The sequence below is a fragment of the Euphorbia lathyris genome, chromosome 10, assembly GCF_963576675.1.
Source record: "Euphorbia lathyris chromosome 10, ddEupLath1.1, whole genome shotgun sequence".
NCBI lineage: Eukaryota > Viridiplantae > Streptophyta > Magnoliopsida > Malpighiales > Euphorbiaceae > Euphorbia > Euphorbia lathyris.
Genome location: NC_088919.1, coordinates 11,103,446 through 11,113,871, shown reverse-complemented (window position 1 = coordinate 11,113,871; position 10,426 = coordinate 11,103,446).

The following is a 10,426-nucleotide window of genomic DNA, read 5'->3' as shown; positions in this document are numbered from 1 at the left end:
GATCTTGGATATGGATTGGCTTTCACAATATAGGGCAATAGTGGTCTGCTATTCTAAGGAGGTAACATTGGGTACTATTTGTAGGAGAAAGGTCAATAGTGCCTTCGTGTTTAGTGTCAGCAGTTCAGGATTTTAGGTGGATTAGAGAGGGGAGTGCAGCCTTTTTGGCACACATTATTGATACAAGTGTCGAGGATATGAAATTAGAAGCTATCCCTGTAGTGAGGGAGTTTCCAGAGGTATTCTTAGATGATCTTCCTGGATTACCACCTAATAGGGAGGTTGACTTCACCATTGAGACCATACCGGGGGTTCCCCCTATATCCATTGCACCATATCGAATGGCACCGGTGGAGTTACATGAGTTGAAGAAGCAATTGGAGGAGCTATTGCAGAAAGGATTCGTGAGACCTAGCACTTTACCTTGGGATGCACCGGTCTTGTCTGTCAAGAAGAAGGATGGAAGCATGAGGTTATGCATTGACTATAGGCAGCTAAATCGGGTAATAATTAAAAACAAGTATCCTTTGCCCCGAATAGATGACCTTCTGGATCAGTTGAAGGGAGCTCGCTACTTCTCTAAGATTGACCTGAGATCAGGCTATTAGCAGTTGAGAGTGGCAGATTCTGATATTCCAAAAACTTCTTTTTGCACGAGGTACAGTCACTTTGAATTTCTTGTAATGCCTTTTGGACTTACAAATGCTCCTGCGGCTTTTATGGCAATGATGAATAAGACCTTTCAGCCATACTTAGACCAATTTTTTTATCGTTTTCATTGATGATATATTGGTTTACTCGCGAACGACAGAAGAACATGAGCATCATTTGAGGATAGTGTTGCAAATCCTAAAAGAACAACAGATGTATGCAAAGCTCAGTAAGTGTGAATTCTGGATGGAGCAGGTGGTATTCTTAGGCCATGTGGTATCCGGTGAAGGTGTTAGGCCTGACCCCTCTAAGGTAAAGGCAGTTATGGAGTGGGAAGCACCAAAGAATATGACAGAGGTGAGAAGTTTTCTTGGTTTGGTTGGTTACTATAGAAGGTTTGTGGAAGGTTTTTCATTAATTGCGTCGCCTTTAACTAAACTGCTGAAAAAGGGAGCTATATTTCAGTGGAATGAGAAGTGTCAAGAGAGTTTTGATGAGCTGAAGAAGAGTCTGACATCAAATCCAGTTCTTGTGCTACCATCTGAGGGTGGAGGATTTGTTGTGTATACAGATGCTTCATGACAAGGGTTAGGATGTGTTCTGATGCAAAATGGGAAGGTGATAGCTTATGCTTCTAGGCAATTAAGGCCTCATGAGAAGAATTATCCTACACATGATTTGGAGTTAGCAGCAATAGTTCATGCTTTAAAGATATGGAGACACTATTTATATGGAGAGACGTTTCAGATTCTGACCGATCATAAGAGTTTGAAATATATCCTCACTCAGAGGGAGTTGAATTTGAGACAGAGAAGATGGATTGAGCTGTTAAAAAATTATGATTGCACGATAGATTTCCATCCGGGAAAGGCTAATGTAGTTGCAGATGCCTTAAGTAGGAAGAATTCTAGTACGTTGAAAAAAATGAATCCCTTACAGGAAATGAGATCCATCGATGTTCAACTGAAAGTCGATGAGGTGACTGGACTTATAGCTAAGCTTACAACTGAAACCAGACTTGAGAGAGAGAATTAGATTGGCAAAGATGCAAGATCCATTCTTACAAAGAATGTATGAGAAAGTGAAACTAAGCAAGAAACCAAACATTATAGTTGAGGAATTTGTGTCCCATATGTGGATAATTTGAGACTAGAGATTATGAAGGAAGGAAATAATGCTCCCTATGTTATGCATCCTGGTATGACTAAGATGTATACGAATTTAAGATCCTATTATTGGCGGCCTGCCTTAAAGAAAGATGTGGCAAAATTTGTTTCCAAGTGTCTGCCTTGTCAACAAGTCAAGATTGAACACCAAGCTCCTGCTGGAAAGTTGAAGCCTTTAGCTATTCCAGAATGGAAGTGGGAACTGATTACTATGGACTTTGTAATTGGCTTAACGAGGACTAGAAGGAAGCATGATAGTATCTGGGTGATTGTGGACCGATTGACAAAGTCTGCTCATTTTATACCGACGTGAAAGACTGATCTAATGGACAAATTGGCCAAGATGTATGTAGTTGAGATAGTGAGGCTGCATGGCATACCTATCTCTATTGTGTCAGATAGAGATCCCCGATTTACCTTTAGATTCTAGGTTAGTTTGCAGTTAGCTATGGGAACAAAGCTAAATTTCAGTACTACTTTTCATCCTCAGACTGATGAGCAGTCCGAGAGGACCATTCAGACTTTGGAGGATATGATGCGAGCTTGTGTACTTAATTTTCAGGGAGATTAGGACATGTACTTGTCGTTGATTGAATTTGCTTATAACAATAGCTTCCATGGTAGTATTGGTATGGCACCATATGAAGCACTTTATGGGAGACCTTGTAGAAGTCCAGTTTGTTGGGATGTTGAGGGTATGAGACAGTTAGAGGGACCTGAGTTAATTCAGGAAACAGTAGAGAAGATAAATATGGTGAAGAAATGCCTTAAAGCAGCTCAAGAACGACAGAAGACTTACATAGATCAACACAGGAGAGAAATGGAGTATGAAGTTGGGGACAAAGTATTTCTGAAAGTATCTCCATGGAAGGGGGATAGTACGTTTTGGCAGACGGGGAAAATTAAACTCAAGGTTCATTGGACCTTATGAAATTATTGAACGGATTGGACCATTGGCATACAGGTTAGACCTTCCAAGTGATGAAATATCTCAGATTCACAATGTCTTCCATGTATCCGTATTGAGGAGGTATAATTCGGACCCGAGTCATATGATTCCCGAGCCGAAGATCGAGGTTGTAAATAAGAATCTGACAATCAAAGAAAAGCCAGTAAAAATTTTGGAGAGACAAATACGGAAGCTTAGGAGGTGAGAAATGCCTATGGTACGAGTAAGGTGGAGTCACAACAAGTCGCTTAGAAAAGCAACTTGGGAGCTAGAAGAAAACATGATGGAACAATATCCATATCTATTTGCACATGCAGGTATATAAATTTCGGGGTCGAAATTTCTTTTAAGGAGGGTAAACCTGTAACATCCGAATAATTAATTACAATTAATATAATAATAATAATAAATAAATAAATAAATTGAGGAAATGAAATAAGTTTTCGTGTAAAACAAAAACAAGAGGAAAAGAAATAAACCAAAGTTGTTGGACCATTCGAATGTTTGTATTATTATTAGTTATATTATTATTATTATTATTATTATTATTAGGTTGAGTTGGTTCCTGGAATATATTTCCAGAACCAAACCTTTCTCTATCCGCAGTTTGAGTTTTATTTTCTTTTTATCTCATAATTTCCCTCGTAACTCCTTATTCCGATAAACTTTTGAAGCGGAAATCATACCATTAAATTCCTTATTCTGTAAGGAAGATTTTGAGACCACTATTCATATTTTTCTGACCAAAAAGTGTGGTGATCGGAGCGGGTATTTTTCACCGAAAAAGTGCTAGATCCTGACCTTCTAGGCGATTTTAGTAGTGAGAAAAGTGTATTTTTGGACTCCTCTGAACGTTGGCTATCTCGTGGTAGCCTTAGTTTGCATTTCCAACAAGTCCGACGAGATTCCGGCGAGACTCCGGTTAGCGTTTTTCCAAGCAGAATTTTACCCTTTGTTTAGGTTCCAATATATATGATGGTTTTTATAAATTATTAGTCTTATATGATAATTGAATTTTTAAAGGGTTAGAATTTTAGATTTAAGTAAATGGTTATTGATTAATTAGATTGAGTTGGAACCTTAATTAATATCGTGGGGAGGGCTTAGGAACATTCCGAACATACATTACATATCTATCATTTTTCCTAAACACGAATTAATTATAGGAATGCATTTTTATATTTATAGGAGAGGAAGAAACGGGTGAACAAGAACTCGAACAATTTGATTAGTTTGGAACGAGAGGTAATCATAATTATTAATATTTATATATTTATATATATATATATATATATATATATATGTGAATTGTTCAAACAAATATATTTGTGTGAGATGATGATGAAACTATGCTATGGATTGTTATATATGCATAAATTTGCTATGGATTATTGTTCCAGAAAAGGGAATTGTGTATATGGTTGTGATGTTTGGAAAAACTTGCTAATTACGATGATTGAGTTGTTTTAGTCTTGGCTGATCAGATGGTGAAGAATAATTATTATTTAATTGGATAGAATCAAATTTAAAATCATAGATTACGCAACGAGGTGATATATAGATGTCTGAAATTTGGAGATGGTTGTGCTTAAATTCGCAGATGATGCATATTATTTTGATCATATATTGAAGTAATTATTTTACAAGGTGATTGCCTATGGTAGAATAACAATACGTCTCATTTTAAAATCTCACTTAATTACCTAGCTTAAGTGGATAGGTATAATGGTCTGGAGGTTTGTTGATACTGTGATCACATGCACCTGGGTAGGGTGTTACTTTACTCTAATCGAATTTGTACTGTGTCCTGAAACTGGGGGCAATAGTAGTACCGTATTATTTGGATAATTATTATAAGGTTAAAAGGATACATGTCCTGAAACTGAGGGCGATAGTGTACACCTACAATTGAATATTGTTAACCATGAGACCATTGAACATATTTCACTTAGGTTTAGTCAGGGCCCTTAAAAATAAATATATTAACTTTAGGATATTATTTATAATCAAGAGTCTGATTTGTTATGTTATCTAGTTAAATATAATAGGTGTGAATGATATGTATTTATATATGTATATGTATAAATATTTGTAATTATGCTTATTGAGTAGGCAGCTCACCCCTTGCCATATTTTTCAGGCTAGGTTCAGAGGTTCTCCTATTTGCTAGATTTTCAGGGTTACCATGCGTTCACGCTGACAAGCATAAGTGTCTCATTCCCATTAGCAATTTTGTAGACATTCATTAGGATTTATTATATTATTGGTTTGGATTATTTGCTTAAATTTAAGTGAATATTATTGATAGATTAAATTATTTGGTTGGTTATTTAACCTTTTGGTTATGAGGTTTTGATAGACGGAAATAAATGGAGAGCCTATATGTAGTTATGTTGGTGTTTATGCTTAATTATAATAATTGTTTGGTTTCCTATACGTTTTCAATGTGACCCGAGACGGGGGTTACATAATTAGACTGTAATTTGTGTAGTTATATCACTTTTAAATCTTATTTACGTTTTTTTATATATTTTTATATATTTTTATCTCTCTTTCTCTCTCTCTCTCTATATATATATATATATATATATTTATTTATTTATTTATCGTGTCCCACCGCACCCATGTCTCATATTTTTTAAAAATGTCATTTGCTGCGCCCATACCTGCATCTGTGTCCACACTTGAGTATGTGCTTCACAGATGATAGTCTGTTTAGGCCCTTCATTGTATAGCTTTCTAACTTTAGGGACCTAAAAACTAATTTATGCACCATGTCTCATATTTTTTAAAAATGTCATTTGCTGCGCCCATACCTGCATCTGTGTCCACACTCGAATCTGTGCTTCACAGATGATAGTCTGTTTAGGCCCTTCATTGTATAGTTTTCTAACTTTAGGGACCTAACATAACTTTTTTTTAATTGCGTATTATGCTAAGCTTTTATGTGTAAACCTCAAGTTTAAGTGCATAAATTAGTTTTTTAGTACTTCTCGGGTTGTTCCTAAGCTCAAATATGTTTTTTTGGAAAGCTATTAGTTTAATACTTAGTTACGAGTTTTTCCTAGCTTATTATGGGTTAAATGCACCATTAGTCATTGAATTTACATGGTTATTCTAAAATAGTCACTCAACTTCAATTTGTCTCAATAAAATCACTTAACTTTGAGTTTTGTCTCAATTAGGTCACTATGACGATTTCAGTGATTAAAAAACATCAGAATGATGACATAAGTGATACGTCAATATGAAACAACTCATATTTCTAACTGAAATGATACATAATATCAACATATGCGCCACCTAGCTTATCACATGTCGATTATTTTCATGAAAAAAAAAATAAATTTTAGTTTTTTCAGAAAAATACCCGACATGTGGCTGTCACATTTTGTTTCGGTCAGAGATTTGAGTTAACTCATGTCTACGTGTCACCCATGTCATTATTTCGATGCGTTTTAACCACTAAAATCGACGGAGTGACCTAGTTTAGACAAAACAAAGTTGCGTGATTTTATTGAGATAAATTGAAGTTGAGTGACCATTTTAAGACAACCATATAAGTTCAGTGACTAATAATGGATTTAACCCAGCTTATTATTGTTGAATTGAAATAATAATCTAAAGGCCTAAGCCCTTCCCAGCCCCTTAAACTTGTAACTTTTTTTCATTTAGCCACCTAAACTTAGAGTGTTCCCATTTAGCCACTTAAACTCAACAAATGAGACACCTTTAGTCCTTATAAGCCTACATGGCACTTAAGTGTCACTTGTTGTCTTTCCAAACATTAGGAGGCGCATAGGATATTAAATTTCTATTCCTCTAGGCTGTATAACGGTAAAATTTCACCACTTAAAGTATCATGGAAACCCTCAAATCCGGGAAGATTGTTTTATGGATGTTCAAATTATGGGGTTAGTTGTTTAATAACTTAATTGGTTATGATGAATTAACAATTGCATTTGACGAATTACTATTTTTTAAAATTTTGATTTGGAAAAAGAGGCCAAAAGAGTTACAATTTTTGAGTTTAAATGGCTAAATGGGAAGACCTAAAGTTAAAGTGGCTAAATGAAAAAAAGTTACAAGTTTAAGGGGCTGAGAAGGGGTTAGGCCTAATCCAAACGGTTACAAATCTGTTTTGGTACAGCTTATTGCAACCTACATTAGTACTTAAAAGCAACACATTAGACTTCATATAATATAAACACATTATGCGTTTTATCTACCATATCATCATGCTCAAGAGCAGACCCACACAATGGCTGGGAGGGGCTTGCTCTCTCTCTACCCAGCCTAAAAATGTCTTTTAGTACCATGGGTGAAAGATTTTGATCCCAACTTCCCCCTAGCCAGCAGCAACTCCTTTTAAAATTTTGATCTCCATGTAACTTTATTCTACGCTCGTTCGTAATCTTGATGAACCAAGTTGACCAAATTTGTTGCTATGATCTTAGATTTCCTTATTCCTATTGATACCCTCATTAAATTAAAGTTGGATTGAGTAATTAAAAGTTACAAGTCGCTTAGACTTGAGATCTCAAATTCACATCTTAGTGTGCACTTGGCGAGTCTCGGAATCATTGGTAAATTATACATATATCATATATGTTAAGACCAATATTTTAATAAAATAACATAAGTTGATTTTGTCTCAATAATATAACATATTTTTTATTACTATACGAGGATAAAGTATCAAAATTCTTAAAGTTTTTTTGGAGAATTAATGTACAAAATCGCATAATTTAATTTTCAGAGAATTTATGTACAAAATTGTATAATTTCAATCCCGAAGTTTATCAAATGGTGCAATTAAAAGTTTCAGTAATAGAAATTGACACATTTAACAACATAATTTCAGTCCCAACAAGGTAATGAGTTACGCAAAACACTTCCATGTGTTGATTGGAAAGAGGGATGGAATTGTGCATGTGGTTCTATGGTATTTAACTATTTATAGTGATCCAAGCCTGAAACAAATTCACATATTGTGTTGTTCATTTAGTGTATAATCTTGAAGAGGTGTTACCTAGTGCAAACCTTTCATGACTAGAGTTTTCTTACTATGAGAATAGAAATAAAATTGAACATTGAGCTTAAATTAATGCCATCATTTTGAACTGTTAATATAACCATGCTGACATTTTTCTAATTGTACATACAGTAAAACCTCTATATATGAATACTCTATATAGGAATAACCTCTATTTTGTTATAAAAAAAACTCGGTCCCAACTTGGGCCAGTTATAAATAGGAATAACCTCCCAAACGTTATGTATTATACACTTTTCAAGTCCCACCTTTAGAAACTATGTATATATATATATATATATATATATTAAGAATTCAAACTAAATTATAAAATATTAAAAAAAACTATTGAAATTATCTATGAGTTGGAAACACAAACTACAACTTGAAATTATAAATATTTAATATTCTCATTGATGTTTACATTTTTCCCATACAACTCTTCCAATTATCTATATATTGAAAATCTAAACTCTAAACTGAAATTCTAAATATTTAATTTATTACATTAATTCCTATTGTTATACATTATATATAAACCATACATGTCTATGATAAAAATTTAAAATTTTATGTGTTGAGAAATTTTATTATACCAAACTCTATTTAGTAATAACCTCCCAATTGTTATACAAATAGCCCGATCCCAAGTGTATTCTTATATAAAGGTTTTACTGTAGCAATAATTAGCTCATACCTAGAATCGTGCAAGCCACAGTTCCCAAGTATAATATAAAGATTGAGATAATACATGTTTTCCAATTAATATATTGATACATATTTTATTCTATAGGTATAAAAAATTGAAATGATACAAGTGTTCCATTTAATATACTGATCCATGTTTTATTGTCAAAATCAAATTTGGTTACACAATAATTTCAATCGTCTAATAATATGCTTTCTAGGTTTTGCAACAAATCAAAACTAACTGCACCCAACCTCACCTCGTATTGATCTCTTGCTTTTGCTTTGAAATCTTTTATAGCCACTTCACCCTCTTCAGTTTTTGCTTTGTAAAAACGAGAGTGCATCCCTTTGCTAATATGTCTGTCATTGTGAAATTGTTACTGACAGACATATTAGCAAAAGGATGCACTCTCATGTTTATAAAGCAGAGACTGAAAAGTGTGAAGTGGCTATAAAAGATTTCAAAGCAAAAACAAGAGATCAATACAAGGTGAAGTGAGGTGCAGTTAGTTTTGGTTTTTTTACAAAACCTAGAAAGCATATCATTAGAGGATTTTTGCAAGAGATGACACCGGCGGTGGCGAAGACTATGGGTTTCTTTTGAGAAAGATAAGAGAGAAAGGGAGAAAATGAATTATAATTGATGAATTTTCACCAACTAACTCTTTGCATTTCTTAAGGTAGACAAGTGCCCTCTCTTTTAAGCCGACTATTGTGTAGATATATTAGCCACTGTTGAACAAGTAAAAGTCAATCCAATGAGATGACAGGTTGGTTCTCTATTTCTTCCAGAAGTTTCTCCACACCACTAAGATCATCTCTTGCAGCACAATAAGTCATGCACATTCTATAACTGTAATTCTCAGGGGAAATATGAAATCTTGCTATTCATCCACTCAAAAACCTGCAAGCTCCCACAACGTAATTCCACAATACTAAAAAAAAGAAATGCAGAACAAAAACAAAATTTGTTGGAGATAAAAGAAGAACATACAAAATGAAAAAAAAAGGATGAAGCTTTTCTTAATTTGATTTCTTTTTAATTCATGCTTCTTCACTTTTTGCTTATACAAGATAAGCTATTTATAGTACATGAAAATATAACTATTACAAACCTAACAAATAAACTTAATGACTCTTAATCACTAATTAAGAATTTAACTTAACTTAACATCACATAACTTTTTATAAGTTATTCTAAAGTAACTTAAGTAACTCTAATAGTTACAAGTTAACTTAATTTTGCTAACAATCAAAATAAAGACTATTAATTATAAATTTATTATTTCAAAAAAAATATCAATAGAATGAGATTTCATGCGGATATTTCAAGAAACCATATCATCTATGTATCAACAAGAATAACTAGATGAATATGGTAAAAGAATCCCATAGATAAATAACTTTTACAGTATGAATTAGAAGTTCTTTTCCATGTACAGCTAATAGGGGTCATTATAGGGGTCATTTTCAATTTCCTGGTGATTTGCAAAACCTTAAAAGAACAAGGAAATCAATATCCATAAGCATCAAGTATATCTGTATATCTGCTAATAAGTCAGATATTGGTTTAGTCCCTTTTAGGTTTGTAATTGGCTGATACAATTCTAACACTGCATAGAAAATCATTGCTTACCTACACAACACTCAATTTTCAAAGCAAGATTATATATAACTGATAAAAGAGCCTGAATTGAATTTTCTTTTTTAAGTTGTAACATAAAGACACCATATTAGAGCATTTTTCCTGTATGCAATAAAAATCAGGCAAATCCTTTACTCAGGAGGAGTAGAGCAAAGACCTAAAAGGAATTCTGCAAAGGGAGCATCTATGGTCAAAACTATTACTTAAGTTAACTAAAAGTCCTCGTTAAGCGAGTGTCCGGGGAAGACTTAAGTTAACTAAAGGATCATTGAATTTTATTATTGTCTCAA